The sequence below is a fragment of the Schistocerca cancellata genome, chromosome 5 (assembly GCF_023864275.1).
Source record: "Schistocerca cancellata isolate TAMUIC-IGC-003103 chromosome 5, iqSchCanc2.1, whole genome shotgun sequence".
Lineage (NCBI taxonomy): Eukaryota > Metazoa > Arthropoda > Insecta > Orthoptera > Acrididae > Schistocerca > Schistocerca cancellata.
This window is the reverse complement of record NC_064630.1, coordinates 283,451,721-283,468,228: the sequence shown is the minus strand read 5'-3', so window position 1 is coordinate 283,468,228 and position 16,508 is coordinate 283,451,721.

Below are 16,508 nucleotides of genomic sequence, written 5' to 3'. Positions count from 1 at the left end.
ATATTGAAAATTTTCACTCAAAGTTCTATGCTGAGCATCATATGTTAAATTTTTCTTACCGTACATGACAATGTAGGCAACTGTAGCTTTCAGAATATTATCATTAGAAGTGGCAGCTAATTTCTATGAAGTTTTCTGTATGGCTAACACATTCATTATCCTAGACATATTTATAACAAAAATAGAATAGTTTTCAATAAAACTGGAGGGATTTAATTGACATCATCATTAAATTGAGTGACACTCTGAAAATCGATGAAAGCATCATATGCTTTCAGATAATTATTTGTAGATGAAGATTCCAAAGTTCTTGAGGAAAAACATCATTTCTTCCATTTTTCTCATAGATATTTTAGTATGATCAAATAAAAAAGAATCAATGAGTTGATTATTTTTCGATTAATTTGGAAAACAACGGAAGTAAAGTAAGGCATATCAAATTCTACATCTACATCCATACTCGACAAGTACTTTGAGTACCTCTATCGTTTCTCTCTACTACTCCAGTCTCGTATTGTTTGTGGAAAGAAAGATTGCCGGCATGCCTCTGTGTGGGCTCTTATCTCTCTGATTTTATGCTCATGATCTCTTTGTGAGATATACCTAGGAGAGAGCAATATACTGCTTGACTCATCAGTGAAGGGCTGTTCTCGAAACTTCAACAAAAGCCCGTACCGAGCTACTGAGCGTCTCTCCTGCAGAGTCTTCCATTAGAGTTTATCTATCATCTCCGTAATGGTTTCGCAATTACTAAATGATCCTGTAATGAAGCACGCTGCTCTCTGTTGGATCTTCTCAATCTCTTCTATCAACCCTACCAGGTATGGATCCCACATTGCTGAGCAATATTCAAACAGTGGGCGAAAAAATGAACTGTAACCTACATCCTTTGTTTTTGGATTGCATTTCCGTAGGATTCTTCCAATGAATCTCAGTCTTGCATCTGTTTCACTGATGGTCAACTGTATATGGTCTTTCCATTTAAAATCACTCCTAATGCATCTCCCACATAATTTATGGAATTAACTGCTTCCAGTTGCTGACCTGCTATATTGTATCTGAATATTTCTCAAGAATTATATATTAATAAATAATATCCAGTTTAATTTTTTTCCTTCTAATCCAGTTATTTCAACTTCTTGTGATTCAAAGAAAGAAACTGGTATTTGTGGATCTTATTCTTTCTTTCTCTAGCTCTAGTGAATATTCTGGTTTATACTTTATGACAGGAACACAAATTTCCTTAGATTCTACACTAAAAATTAACCTCCTTTTGGAAGTGCATCTTTTATTTCAATTCCATCATCGTTTTTATCAGACCATCTAAGAACAGTATCTCCAGCACTTGAACTCCAAGAAAAAAAATATTGTTTCCTTTCTGAATAGTGATAACCTCAAACAACTTTGCCACATTGTTATAAACTAATTTTTATTGGATTTTCAGTCATATGATAGATAACCCATAACATCACCTCCAGTTACCCTAAAACTGATATATAACTATCAATTGTATGGATGCACCCATTCATCACCACAATTTATATTAATCACTGTGTTCTTATTGGGGAGATTTAGATTATTTTTTGTCTTCTCATTCACAGGGAATGATTAAAAGTGATAACTTTCAGTTTTATTCATGATTTATTAAGGAAAAATGTTATTCAAACATTTCTAAAATTACTGTTACATAAGATCCATTAAGGACGATCAAATTTTCACTTTCATTAGTTACAGTAATTTTTAAATCTTGAATATGTTCAAAAATTGGAATATGTACAGGATAAGGTGGTTCATGAACTATTGGTCCACTTAATTCTGCATTAGGCTTGAATGAAGCAATAATATTAGTTTCTCTTTGAAAATAATCAGTGCGCTGTCTGCCCCTGATAGCTGAGTAGTCAGTGTGACAGAATGGCAATCCTCAGGACCTGGGTTCGATTCCTGAAAGGGTTGGAGATATTCTCTGCTCAAAGGGCTTGTCCTAATAATCATTGTTTCATCCCCATCGTCGCACAGCCATGTCTGTCAATTAATTGATAGATCAGCTGTAATACATAGGGAAGAATTAGCTAGAAATTAAAACTATCATGAGGAAAAAGTGGATATAATGCAAATGTTGACAAATAAATTCAGCAATTTCATCATCAACAAACTAAAAGCAATTCCATATTGGATCCGAATTTTGGATAATTTTAATCACACATTTTGGGAAAACATCTACCAGGAGAGAGATTTTGTGTACATTTCACTAAGGTAGAATAAAGATTAGCATGTGGTGATCAAGGAATAAATCCATTAGATAAAGCTTCCAAACAACAAGATATTGCATATAGTGATCATAAAGATTTAGAATATAGACATGAAGCTGGTAAAGAAATTCAGTTAGCTGCAAAAGAAAGAAGGCATGCAACTGATGCTTCATTAGCAGAAAAATTAGCAGTGACAGCAGTTTGAGGAATTATGTATGGAAAGAGAAAATTAGGAATGAGATTACATGGATGACAATGGTCATATGTCAATCGTTACAAATTTTCTATCTACATCAATGAGGCACTTTACAATTGATTATACTTTACTACCTAGGGACAAAACTAAACCAAAATCAATTAAAATTGAATAAAATAATGAACTATTACATAGTACTGAATCATTTTTAACTATTGCAAAAAAAAAGACAAAATACTAGTGGAAATTTACTTATTACACTAGGTATTCCTGTTGTGAAAAAGATTATTGAATATCTAAAAAAAACATGTGTGGATTTTTACCATTACTGTAGGTTGCATTATCATTTCAGCCACAATTGGTTCACTTGCCGGTGGAACTACAGCTATTGCAAATGCAGTAATAAACAAGAAAAAAGCTGTAGCGGAATTGGAAGAACAGAAAAGATACCTACCACATTAAGTAATTTCGATATAGGCAAATTAGTTAAACAATTAAAAATTAAATATTTTTTCCTGTTTTTATGACTGATGAATTAACGACTCAGTGCACAGAGTACGAACCTGAAATAGTTAATTTAGATACATCTGATCTCTGTTGGTTGTCATTGGATTTATTATTATAAGAATAAAGATATAAAATTTGTTTTTGATTCATTTGGCGGTAATATACGAATTGAACTAGTCAAATATTTGGGAAAAAAATATCTTTACTACAATGACGAGAGAATACAAAATCTTAATGAGGAAATTTATGGTCATTTATTGGTATTTTCGTTAAAATTATTGGCCTATAATTACAAATACAATATTTTGACTCTAAGAAATGGACATTTTTCGAAATAAGATCAATAACGATTTAGATTTTCAACCAAAAATTAATAATGAATTATTGCAAAATAAAAGATTTTCAAACAAAAATAAAAGATTTCCAATCATCAATACACTCAGAAATTGTAAATTTATTTAAACAGTTTTGAGAATGTATTAAATAGAATATTTAAAATATCTAAATTATTATATTGACTTTAAAAACAGAAGAATTGTTAATATCAATGATCCACTTGATGATTTCAATGAAGTTAGCAAAAGTTATTTGGAAAACAATATGTAAATTTGCTAGCTATGTTTCAAAGTTATTATTCCAAGAGCGATATTGAGAAGGTTCTATCTAATTATTTTAAAGAAACAGATTTAACTCCACACTTGAATGATTTAAGTAATGTTCAAGAGAAAGTATGTGATAACTAAATAATAGAAATCTCATTTGTGACTGGAGGTGCACAAAAAATGCACAGTTTTGAATATGCTTTCAGGCTTAAAAGATTTATTGTTGTTGGTAATATTATCAAGAGAGATTTAATGATGACTTTGACATGACTGTAAGTGTAGCTGATAAACAATACCAAACAAACAAATCAAATTTTCTCTCTATAAGATTAAAAGATTCTGTTAAAACACTTGAAGTTGTTGTAAAGTTAGTAATAATTGATGAAATAAACTAAAAGTTTAGTAAATTTTCTCTCTATATAAATAGATAACTGTAATCACATCTACTGCTTGAAGTGAAAAAAGTTTACTGAAACACATAATCCTCACACATTAACAACTAAAAATGGAAGACAAAGAATTGTAGTTCTTTGTACAGTATGTAAAAGAAAGAGAGTCAATTCGTTAAAAAATTATGAAGAAATTATTAATGAACTACATAAAACAATGAGTAAAAAAATTTAAAAGGAGAAATAGTGCTTTATTCGCTATTGATGATTTGTGACAAACTGATCTAATTAATGGACTCATGTAATCTGAAAGGATTATTTAAAATAAATAAAGGATATAAATATTTATTAACTGTTATAGAGGTCTTCTCAAAATTTACTTGGTCTATTACAGTTAAAGATAAAACAGGTAAGAATGTAACAGGGACATTTGAACAACTATTTAGAGAGAGAACTCCAAAAAATTTACAGACAGATCGTTGCAAAGAATTTTATAATAAAGAATTTCAATGATGAAAAATACAACAATAATCATTATTCAACTTTTACAGAATTAAAAGCATCTGTTGTTGAACAATTCAACAGAACACTTAAAGAAAAGATATGGAAATAGTTTTGTTTGGAAGGAAATTGTAAACTGACTGATCCCCTCTCGAAACTAGTTGATGAAGACATCATCATCATCATCATCATCATCATCATCATTTAAGAGTGATTATGCCTTTCAGCGTTCAGTCTGGAGCATAGCCCCCCTTATACAGTTCCTCCATGATCCCCTATTCAGTGCTAACATTGATGCCTCTTCTGATGTTAAACCTATTACTTCAAAATCATTCTTAACCGAATCCAGGTACCTTCTCCTCGGTCTGCCCCGACTCCTCCTACCCTCTACTGCTGAATCCATGAGTCTCTTGGGTAACCTTGCTTCTCCCATGCGTGTAACATGACCCCACCATCTAAGCCTGTTCGCCCTGACTGCTACATCTACAGAGTTCATTCCCAGTTTTTCTTTGATTTCCTCATTGTGGACACCCTCCTGCCATTGTTCCCATCTACTAGTACCTGCAATCATCCTAGCTACTTTCATACCCGTAACCTCAACCTTGTTGATAAGGTAACCTGAATCCACCCAGCTTTCGCTCCCATACAACAAAGTAGGTCGAAAGATTGAACGGTGAACAGATACCTTAGTCTTGGTACTGACTTCCTTCTTGAAGAAGAGAGTAGATCGTAGCTGAGCGCTCACTACATTAGCTTTGCTACACCTCGCTTCCAGTTCTTTCATTATGTTGCCATCCTGTGAGAATATGCATCCTAAGTACTTGAAACCGTCCACCTGTTCTAACTTTGTTCCTCCTATTTGGCACTCAATCCGTTTATATTTCTTTCCCACTGACATTACTTTCGTTTTGGAGATGCTAATCTTCATACCATAGTCCTTACATTTCTGATCTAGCTCTGAAATATTACTTTGCAAACTTTCAATTGAATCTGCCATCACATCTAAGTCATCTGCATATGCAAGACTGCTTATTTTGTTTTCACATATCTTAATCTCACCCAGCCAGTCTGTTGTTTTCAACATATGATCCATGAATAATTTGAACAACAGTGGAGACAGGTTGCAGCCTTGTCTTCCCCCTGAAACTACTCTGAACCATGAACTCAATTTACCGTCAACTCTAACTGCTGCCTGACTATCCATGTAAAGACCTTTAATTGCTTGCAAAAGTTTGCCTCCTATTCCATAATCTTGTAGAACAGACAATAACTTCCTCCTAGGAACCCGGTCATATGCCTTTTCTAGATCTATAAAGCATAGATACAATTCCCTGTTCCACTCATAACACTTCTCCATTATTTGCCGTAAGCTAAAGATCTGGTCCTGACAACCTCTAAGAGGCCTAAACCCACACTGATTTTCATCCAATTGGTCCTCAACTAATACTCGCACTTTCCTTTCAACAATACCTGAGAAGATTTTACCCACAATGCTGAATAAAGAGATACCTCTGTAGTTGTTACAATCTTTTCTGTTTCCATGTTTAAAGATTGGTGTGATTACTGCTTTTGTCCAGTCTGATGGAACCTGTCCCGACTCCCAGGCCATTTCAATTATCCTGTGTAGCCATTTAAGACCTGACATTCCACTGTATTTGATGAGTTCCGACTTATTTTCATCCACCCCAGCCGCTTTATTGCACTGCAATCTATTGACCATTTTTCCACTTCCTCAAATGTGATCCTATTTCCATCATCATTCCTATCCCATTCTACCTCGAAATCTGAAACATTACTGATCGCATTTTCACCTACATTGAGCAACTCTTCAAAATATTCCCTCCATCTTCCCAAGGCATCCACAGGATTCACCAGCAGTTTTCCTGACCTGTCCAAAATACTTGTCATTTCCTTCTTACCTCCCTTTCGAAGACTGCTAATTACACTCCAGAATGGTTTTCCAGCAGCTTGACCCATAGTCTCCAACCTGTTTCCAAAGTCATCCCACGATTTCTTCTTGGATGCTGCAATTATCTGTTTGGCTTTGTTTCTTTCTTCAACATAAATTTCTCTGTCTACCTGGGTTTTGGTATGTAGCCATTTTTGATACGCCTTCTTTTTCCTTTTACAGGCTGCCTTGACTGTATCATTCCACCAAGCTGTTTGCTTCTTCCTACTTTTACACACTACTGATCCAAGACATTCTTTAGCCACTTCTAGTACTGTGTCCCTGTACCTTGTCCATTCCTTTTCCAATGATTGTAATTGGCTACATTCAACTAACTGGTACCTTTCTGAGATCGCTGTTATGTACTTGTGCCTGATTTCCTTATCCTCAAGTTTCTCCACTCTTATCCTCCCACATATGGACCTGACCTCCTGCACTTTCAGCCTCACAATCCCAATTTCACTGCAGATTAAATAATGATCAGTGTCATCAAAGAATCCCCTGAATACACGTGTGTCCCTCACAGCCTTCCTGAATTCCTGATCTGTTACTATATAGTCAATGACAGATCTGGTTCCCCTGCCTTCCCAAGTATACCGGTGAATGTTCTTATGTTTAAAAAAGGAGTTTGTGATTACTAAGCCCAAACTGGCACAGAAATCCAAGAGTTGTTTCCCGTTCCTGTTGGCCTCCATATCCTCTCCAAATTTACCCATAACCTTTTCATACCCTTCTGTTCGATTTCCAATCCTGGCGTTAAAATCACCCATGAGCAGAACACTGTCCTTGTCCTTTACTCTAACAACTACATCACTGAGTGCCTCATAAAAACTATCCATCTTATCTTGATCTGTCCCTTCACAATGCGAATATACTGACACAATCCTAATTTTCTTGCTAGACACTGTCAAATCTATCCACATCAGTCGTTCGTTTACATACCTTATTGCAACAACGCTGGGTTCCATTTCTTTCCTGATGTAAAGCCCTACACCCCATTGTGCTATTCCTGCTTTGACTCCTGACAGGTAGACCTTGTATTCTCCCACTTCCTCTTCTTTCTCACCCCTTACCCGAATGTCACTAACAGCTAAAACGTCCAGCCCCATCTTACTTGCAGCCTCTGCCAGCTCTACCTTCTTCCCAGAGTAGCCCCCATTGATATTAATAGCTCCCCATCTCATTACCATTTGTTTGCCAAGTCGTATCTTGATGAAGACAATAACACAAAATATTCAGCAATAAAAATGAAACCTTTGGAAGTTAATGTTATGAATTATAAACCCTCTACATTTGTGTCTAATGAGTAAGCGAAATTAAAAAGAAAAGGAGTTAAAGTTAGAATTAGTAAAGTCCACGGACTGTTTGAAAAAGGATGTACAGGAAATTGATCAACAGAATTTTTCAAATTGAAGATGTTATTCTTTCTAATCAACTCACATACAACTTGAAAGACATTGAAGAATTACAGAAAACAATATATCCAGATGCATATCTTGTTGAAACAGTTTTGGGAGAGAGGTAATAAAGTTTACGTCAAATTGTTAGGTTTTGATAATTCACATAACAGTTGTGTAAATGAAAGAAAAGTAATTTTATAAATGTGAGGCCCCCACTGGACCTCCCTCCCCTCCCCAGGAAACGTCTCACACCAGACAAGTGGAACCCCTATTTTTGAGTGGTAGAGTAATGGTCATGTGTGCATATGTGGAGAACTTGTTAGTGCTGCAATCGCTGATATAGTGTAGCTGAGGCGGAAGAAGGGGAGCTGGCTCACATTCGCTGAGGCAAATGGAAAACCGCCTAAAAACCATTCACAGACTTGCCAGCTCACCGGAAACTGCTAGTTACAGTTTAATTCTATATAAATTTTATACTCAGTAATTCACCAGGGTTAGCAGGAAAAAGTATTTCCATTAATAAAATGTTTTCTATATCAATATCTACTCTAAGAAAGAAAAAAATCGCGTTTTCATTCTTTCTACCTGTATGTTACCCAAATGAAAGGACCTCTACATTCATAAATCAATTAACTAATGGATTCGAAATTGGTATAGTTTATTAATAAATTAAAGAAATCACTTATGTTAATGAGCCTGATGAAGATTCATTATGTCATTGATCATTTCTTCTAGTGTATAGGCATCCAAAATAGTAAAATATCTGTGTCATCAAACAATCATCAAATTTTCTTTCATTCTTTGGTATAAATTTATTAAGCTAGGATCTTACTCAAGATGCGAAACTTCTTCACAGTCTGGATGTCTATCTGTAATTCCATATAACTGTCTTCCTAAATTTCTTCTTTGTATTCTAATGACATAATAATCATGTTCACACTCGTCATTGAGTAATTTTAAAAGAACAAATAATATCTTTAATACCTGGAACTACATTTGGTTGTATTTCTTTAATGATTTCCTCTTTTGCATTAATTAGTTTTTGTAGTTGTTGATTTTGTTGTTCCAAATTCAGTTGCTAGTTATTTAGCTTGAGAAGTTTCATATTCGTTTGTATATTTGAAACAATCAAAAAATATTTCCTCAAGACTGATGTAATATTCTCCAATTTCCTTAGCTACTTTACTTCTTAAACTAATTACAAGACTTTTGAAGTTTTAACAGCTAATAAAATGCATGCCATGTTACGTATATTATTTGGTGTTAATTTCTAGAGTTCGTTTTGAATATTTCATATTATAAAGCTAAAGGATTATCATGTTTGTGTTCAGTATATTCTAGGTTATAATTTATCAAATATGTAATTAAATCTCGTTTGATACTTTTAAAATAATCTCTGGTGCTACTCCACACCCCTGAAATTCTGTAATGAATAAAGTACAAAATATCATTAGTTATTAAAAACATGTATTTTATTAAATAGTGGAACACAAATATTTTTAAACCAAGAACCTAAATTTAACTGACAATTCTTTTCCCAAATAAATTCAAAAATATGCATTGCTCTATTAGACATTGATGAAATTGACGCTGTTTATAAATAATAAAATTATATTAGATAAATTAAATTTCTGTAGTGGCGACAGCCAAAATTTCATCATAAAAATTTTTTTTCCTCATTTATTTCATCAACAGTATTGTTGGATTGCCACCTGATTTCTCTACAAAGATAGACTGTTGAAGTGCATGTTGTATATTTCATTTCTTTTGTCTTCTCTGTGTACACCTAAATAAATGTTAAGCATATGCTCTACTAATATGTAATCTATATGTTTGTATTTTCTGACATAAAATATTTTATCATCATTAGGTCTTCAGCTATTATAACTGGATAATCTTCCTAAAAGATGATTTTCAGAAAACACACAACCAACTTTAAAATAAATTTTCTTGGCATACTGCATTGATATGGCATTGTAATTGGTACTTTCCTCATCTCTACTATATCACATATTACACCATTTAAATGAAGACATTCTTGTTTTTTTTATTCCACCTTTCTCTCTTTTATTTCTAATTGCCTTTTGAAGTGGTGTGCGAGTTGTTCTTTTACAGATGATGCATCTTTTATGAAATCAATAATTATTTTCAACAGTTAAGTAGTATTTTCTCACCTGCTTGCATTGTTTTGTGCTAAGCATCATTACAGATTCTTTAAAAATTTCACCTACTAATAAAATCCATTTCTTTTGAACAAGATTGTCTGGTTTTCATGTTTTTATTTCTTTTCCAATATATTCATACGCTAAAGCTAGGGAATCATTGCGCTGTATTTCTTTGTATGGGATCTGGTTGTCTTATAGAAATTAAAAAAAAATGTTTTTTAAATCCTTTAAAATCTTTACAGGAGTAATCAGATTCCTTTTGAATTTCATACAAAAATTTCAGAATGTCGTTTATAATATTCTTCTCATCCAGCAATGGCACCCAAATGTGTCTGCACCAACTAATTACTGAAAACTTTTTTTGTTAATAAGCTCAAAAATGTTCATCATAGATGAATCTGAAGTACTGACAGCTACATTAGATGACTCTGTTTATATAGAATTAAAATACATTAGTTAGCCAAAATTTTTGTGGAGGGGACCAACAATCACAATTGAGCAGTATGATATTTTTCTTAAGAGGATATCAATATGGATAACAATTTCTTTTTCACGAAATTTGTATTGTACAGCAATCTCATAATTGAGATAAAATTACTCAGTAACAATACTAGTGATAGGAAGAAAATTAAAGAATGTAAATGCCTTAACTACATAACTATCTATACCACAGCAACAAGAAAGTGGCTTCATTTATTAACAAATATTTATAATTAAATGAATAAAACCTGTCTCAATAAATGGAAGTGTTGAAGAAGTGTAAAAATCAGAAGAAGGAAACCACTTGATAATTTTTACTCACACATGCATACAAAGGATAAACATTAACATACATGTAAAGAATTAGAAAAAAAAATTAGAAGAGAGCTATATGATATTACAAAAGTTCCTTTTAAACAGTTTACATCATCACTATATTTTGAAAATCTTATTTTTCGTAAAGCTAATGTGTTTGTATGCTTAATAACTGACTAAGGCTTTTATAGAGTTTACAGTCACTTAACTTCATGTTTACTGCCAAAGGAATAACTTATGAGTTTATAGCAGATTTATAAAAGATGATTTAATGAATTTATTCATTTCAAATAATTTTCCTCCTCCTACAAGACCTCTCGATAATTTGCAAGTAAATGAACTCAAAGCTAGAGCTAAAAATCTTCGTATTTGTGGACATAGTGAATTTAAGAAGTCAGAGTTGGTTAAAGCTATCAGGTTACAGGAGTGTAGATTTCCTCCAGCATTGTTCAAAAAACTAGATCAAGGCAAAAATGAGTACCTATTATAAATTATTTTTACATATTTGATGATGTTATAGAAAATGCTCGACCACCAAGACAACAAAAGATAGTGAGACTAGATCAAATTCATCCATTCAGTAACTACCTATTTGAGATCCATTCAGTAACTACCTATTTGAGCAAGAAAAAGAGATTGAGCTATCTAAAAAGCATTTATTTGAGATAAAATAAATAAGATCAAGATTGAAAGAAACATTTCAGAGTTGGTCTGTTGACTATAAAATTGTCTTTAATGATACTTATATTACTAAACTCAATACCATTAGTGAGAAAACAGATTATATAACGAAAGCACTCAATTCTATGGTTGACATAGCGAAAAAAGAAAAGAACTACTGTTAGAAAAGGAGATAACGTGAATATAATATTCAAAATTCCTAGAATGTTATATCCAGTTTCTACAGGATATAAAGCATCAGATAATGCTCAAGAATCTGTTCAAGTTTTGTGCAATAAAATCAGAGTTATTAACATCTTATGAGACTACTGAGGAGCAGGTACCTAATTTAATATTGAGATGATAGCAGTTCCTAGAGACCAAGGTGGTCGAGGTAAAAAAATACTAAATTACTGCTTGCTCAATATATGCATTGAATAACATCAGGAATGGGCTACAACCCTGTCTCACTGCCTTCCTAACAACTGCTTCCCTTTCATGCCCCTCGACTCTTATAACTACTATCTGGTTTCCATAAAATATGTAAATAGCCATTCTGTGCCCTGTATTTTGCTCCTGCCACCTTCAGAATTTGAAAGAAAGTATGCCAGTAAACATTGTCAAAAGCTCTCTCGAAGCCTGCAAATGCTAGAAACGTAGGTTTGCCTTTCCTTAATCAATTTTCTAAGATACGTCGCAAGGTCAGGATTGCCTCACGTGTTCCAACATTTCTATGGAATCCAAACTAGTCTTCCCCAAGGTCAGCTTCTACTAGTTTTTCCATTTGTCTGTAAAGAATTCGTGTTAGTATTTTGCAGCCATGACTTATTAATCTGATAGTTCGGTAATTGTGACAGGTCAACACATGCTTTGTTTCGGATTGGAATTATTATATTCTCCTTGAAGTCTGAGGGTATTTCGCCTCTCTCATACATCTTGTTCACCAGAGGGTAGAGTTTTGTCAGGGATGGCTCATCTAAGGATATCAGTGGTTCTAATGGAATGTTGTCTGCTTCCAGAGTCTTGTTTCAACTTAGGTCTTTCAGTGCTCTGTCAAACTCTTCACACAATATCGCATCACCCATTTCATCTTTATCTACATCCTCTTTAATTTCCATAATATTGTCCTCAAGTACATCGCCCTTGTATGGACCCTCTGTATACTCCTTCCACCTTTCTCCATTTCCTTCTCTGCTTATAACTGGGTTTCTATCTGAGGTCCTGATAATCATACAAGTGGTTCTCTTTGTGTTGAAAACACAATAAAGCCATACACTATCTACACAGGAACTAAAGTGATATTATTGCAGATCAAACAGTGAAACAATAGATTGCAGTAACTTTGTTCAAGTGACACTTTGTAGTTTTCCAAAAACGTTTGATGTGAAAGAATTTAAAAAAGGCTACTGCCCACATTTATTCAATAAACCAGAAAAGGATAACTATGTAGGACCATTTCCTGGTACTCAATATTACTGTTTTAACACTATGAATCCGAAAGATAGAGAAGCATTTCTCAAGTGGCAAGTTCCAGAATTAAAGAAAAATATGAGTTCAATTTATAGAAAGACATTAATGAGTACTGCTTTCTGATGACGTTTTGAGAAGAAGTTGTTTGGAATTAAGAAAACAATTACTAGAAATTTCTATCACAGATTCATTCCGTTATTTAACAAACGCTGTGGTTTGTGTGGTTATATACAGACCTAAATATTTGCCTGAAAATACATTGCTGTATCGGATAAAGAACAGAAAGAGGATTATAGTAAAGAATCCACAGCTTGGTTAAACATTTTAAACAATAACAACATTCAACAGGCTCTTAATAGTGGAAAATTAAGAATTACAGGTACATAAATAGATTGTTTTGATAAAGAAACTAATACTGTTTATCAGCATCATGGTTGCTTGTGGCATGGTTGTAAAAATGTTTCTAAAGTGAAACAATTGTGATTGGCTTAACTCTGCAGAGTATAAAAAGCTTATGAAATTAAAACAGTCACCTGAAATTGTGGAATCATTAAAGCCAAGAGATGCTTTTTATGGTGGCCTAACAAATACAAGAAATTAAGAGCTAAAGCTGATGGAGTTTGTACAAAAATAAGACTTGATGATGTATGTAATCTTTATCCAAATGTGCAATATTATGAATATTATCCTGAGTGACACTACACAAAATTTTTTAAACCAAGATATTATTCTAAAAATGGTATGGCTTAATAAAATGTAAAATGATGGGAAATAGAGGTCTGTATCATCCTATTTTATCAGTTAAAATAAAGATAGATAAAAATGAGTAAATTTGTTTCCTATGTGTGACAAATGTGCTGAAGAACAAATAAGTAAATGCTGTGATTGAGAAAGACGTTTTATTGAAACTTGGGTAACAGATGAAGAAAATTTGGCAGTAGAAATGGGATACAAAATTTTAGATGTCAATGTAGTATGGGAATTTAGAAGTAAGAGCAGCAAGTTGTTTAAAAATTATAAAAAAGACTTTCTTAAAATAAAACTCGAAACCGGTCCACATAATTTCGAATCTGATAAAGAGTGTATCAAAACATTTAAGGAGAAATTGGATATTGACTTGGGTTGTCACAGAATAAAGGAAAATTCTGGAAAGCGAGCTGTTGCGAAGTAATGTCTTAAATTATTACGTAGAAAATTTGTACAAAGACAAAATATGAGTAAAACTGAGTATGTCATAGATTTACAGCAGTTTTATGAGATGTTACTGGATGATCGACTAGGTAATTTCAACCTAAGTTTTATAACTTAGCACATGGTACAGGTGAGGTACTATTCCAAGGATTATTAAGTTGAAAACAATGCAGGTACAAATGTCTTCATAGCTGCAATCACTACATCAAATTCGAGACTTTGATTATATTATAGATTACATAAACTAGGAAGGAATGTTATATATTTTGATACTGATATTGTAGTATGTATTGATGATGGCAAAGTTAGTATAGAGAAACGCTGTATGTTGGGTGAATGGATAGAGGAATAAGGAGACAATAAATGGATTACAAATTGGGCTTCAACTGGACCAAAGAGTTATTATTATGAGAAAAACGATGAAAGTTCTGTGTTCAGAGTAAAAGGATTCACATTAAATTACCAGAATATTCAAAAGTTGAATGGCGAATCAATGATAAGGCTAATAGAGAGTGAAGTGACAGAAAAGATGCAGTTAGAGTACAATCAGATAACTAGACATGTTGGTACTAAAAATTTAGTCAGCAAACAGGTTAGGAAATAATTCTCACTTCAGTATGATAAGAGAGTTGTTTAGACTTAGAGAAAGCTTTTGACAATGTTGGCTGGAATACTCTTTCAGGAATTTAACACAATAAAAACAATAGCCATAAATAATTAATTTGACACCAACACCACTGACAAAATTTTAGGTAAAAAGATGAAGAAGCAAGCCAGGTCTATGTTGACCCCAATGAAAAATACAGACTAACAGGAGAAGAAATGTTGCAGATTACCTCTTAGAAGGAAAACACCAAATAGCATAAGTAACATTTTGAAGGCAAAAGGTTGTTCTCTTTATAACATCACATGCCATGAGTGTCATTCTTGCTACATTGGACAGATGAGGAGGTCAATCTGCACCAGTTTTAGATATCACCACAGATGCTGCAGCATGATGAAACCTGATTCAGCCTTTGCAGAACATTGCCTGAACAACAATCACAAATACACAATAGATGTACAAGTCCTACACATAAAGGAAAAGGGGACCACTGTCAACCAATTAGAAATTTTAGAAATTAATAAACCAATTTTTATATCCTCACACATTATCAAAAGAGCAAACTCAATTAAATTATTCACCTCTCTTAGATGAGATCACAGCCCCAGGATAGAAGCAAAACTTTTGGCCCCAATCCTTCATAGTTATAAATATCTTGGCTGATGCATAACTTTTGTCTGGTCATTGTAGTATAATTTGTGAACGTGTAATAATGTATGTAATTTGTTAAAAATGTTTTTTGATGTAATTGTACATTAAGCTATGTATAGATACCTTATGAATTTGAGATGACTATCTTTGCCTTGTCATCATGCTTGTTTGTGTATTATCATCTTTGCACCTCAGTTCTGTACTTGAAAATTGGATTATAACCCGAAACCTAGGTTGTGCAATACCATTAATAATAATTTGTGAAACAACACTAAAAACAGTGTCTCTTTAGCTAATTTACAATGTTTCACCCAGAACCAACAACTGAGTCAATTAAAAGTAGAGAACTTAAATATTACTAAGTCAAATATCAATGGTACTTATTTTACAAAATATGGCTTACTAAAAAAAATAAGTCCATCAATTCTGCAGAGATAGTTCCTCTCCTCTTTCATGTTTTCTTTGAAATTCCTTTTATTAATCTATTTATATTTCTTCTTTAAGTGAGAAGAAGAAAATGATTTTTTTATGCACTGAAGCACCAAAGAAACCGGAATGAGCATGCATATTCAAATACGGACAAATACCTGTTCTCATGGGTAGGAAAAGGAAGTATTTTTAGGATAGATATAGAGAACAGGTTCGCCTGCCTAAACAGTATCGCTAGCAGTTTAAAAAACACTGAAACAATCACTTACAAGACAGATTTTAACACTCCAAATATCACACATACCAAAAGTCACAAAGAGAAAGAAACCGTTGGTAGGAGCAAGATGGGGCATTTCACAGACTTAACAATCCTCCATCAAAACATTCAATCAGTAAAAAACAAAACACAGCAATTAGAATTTGAGCTTCAATCATTGAAGTGCACAGTAGTTTGTGTTACTGAGAACTGGTGTAGAGACAAGGAAATCCAAAATGCAGTATTATCATTGTATGAAACGTCAAACTTTTACTGCAGAACTGCTTCAAGGGGTGGAGGATCATGCATTTATATTAAAAAAGGAACACAGTTTAAATCTAGACATGACCTCATGAGTACAGTAAGTGAAGACAAACACTTTGAAATATCAGCTATTCAATTAACTGGGCTTGATATCACCAAGAAATAAATCATCTTGTATGTGTATAAAGCTCTCAGTCGTAGTGTGTACACAAAAAATGGTTCAAATGGCTC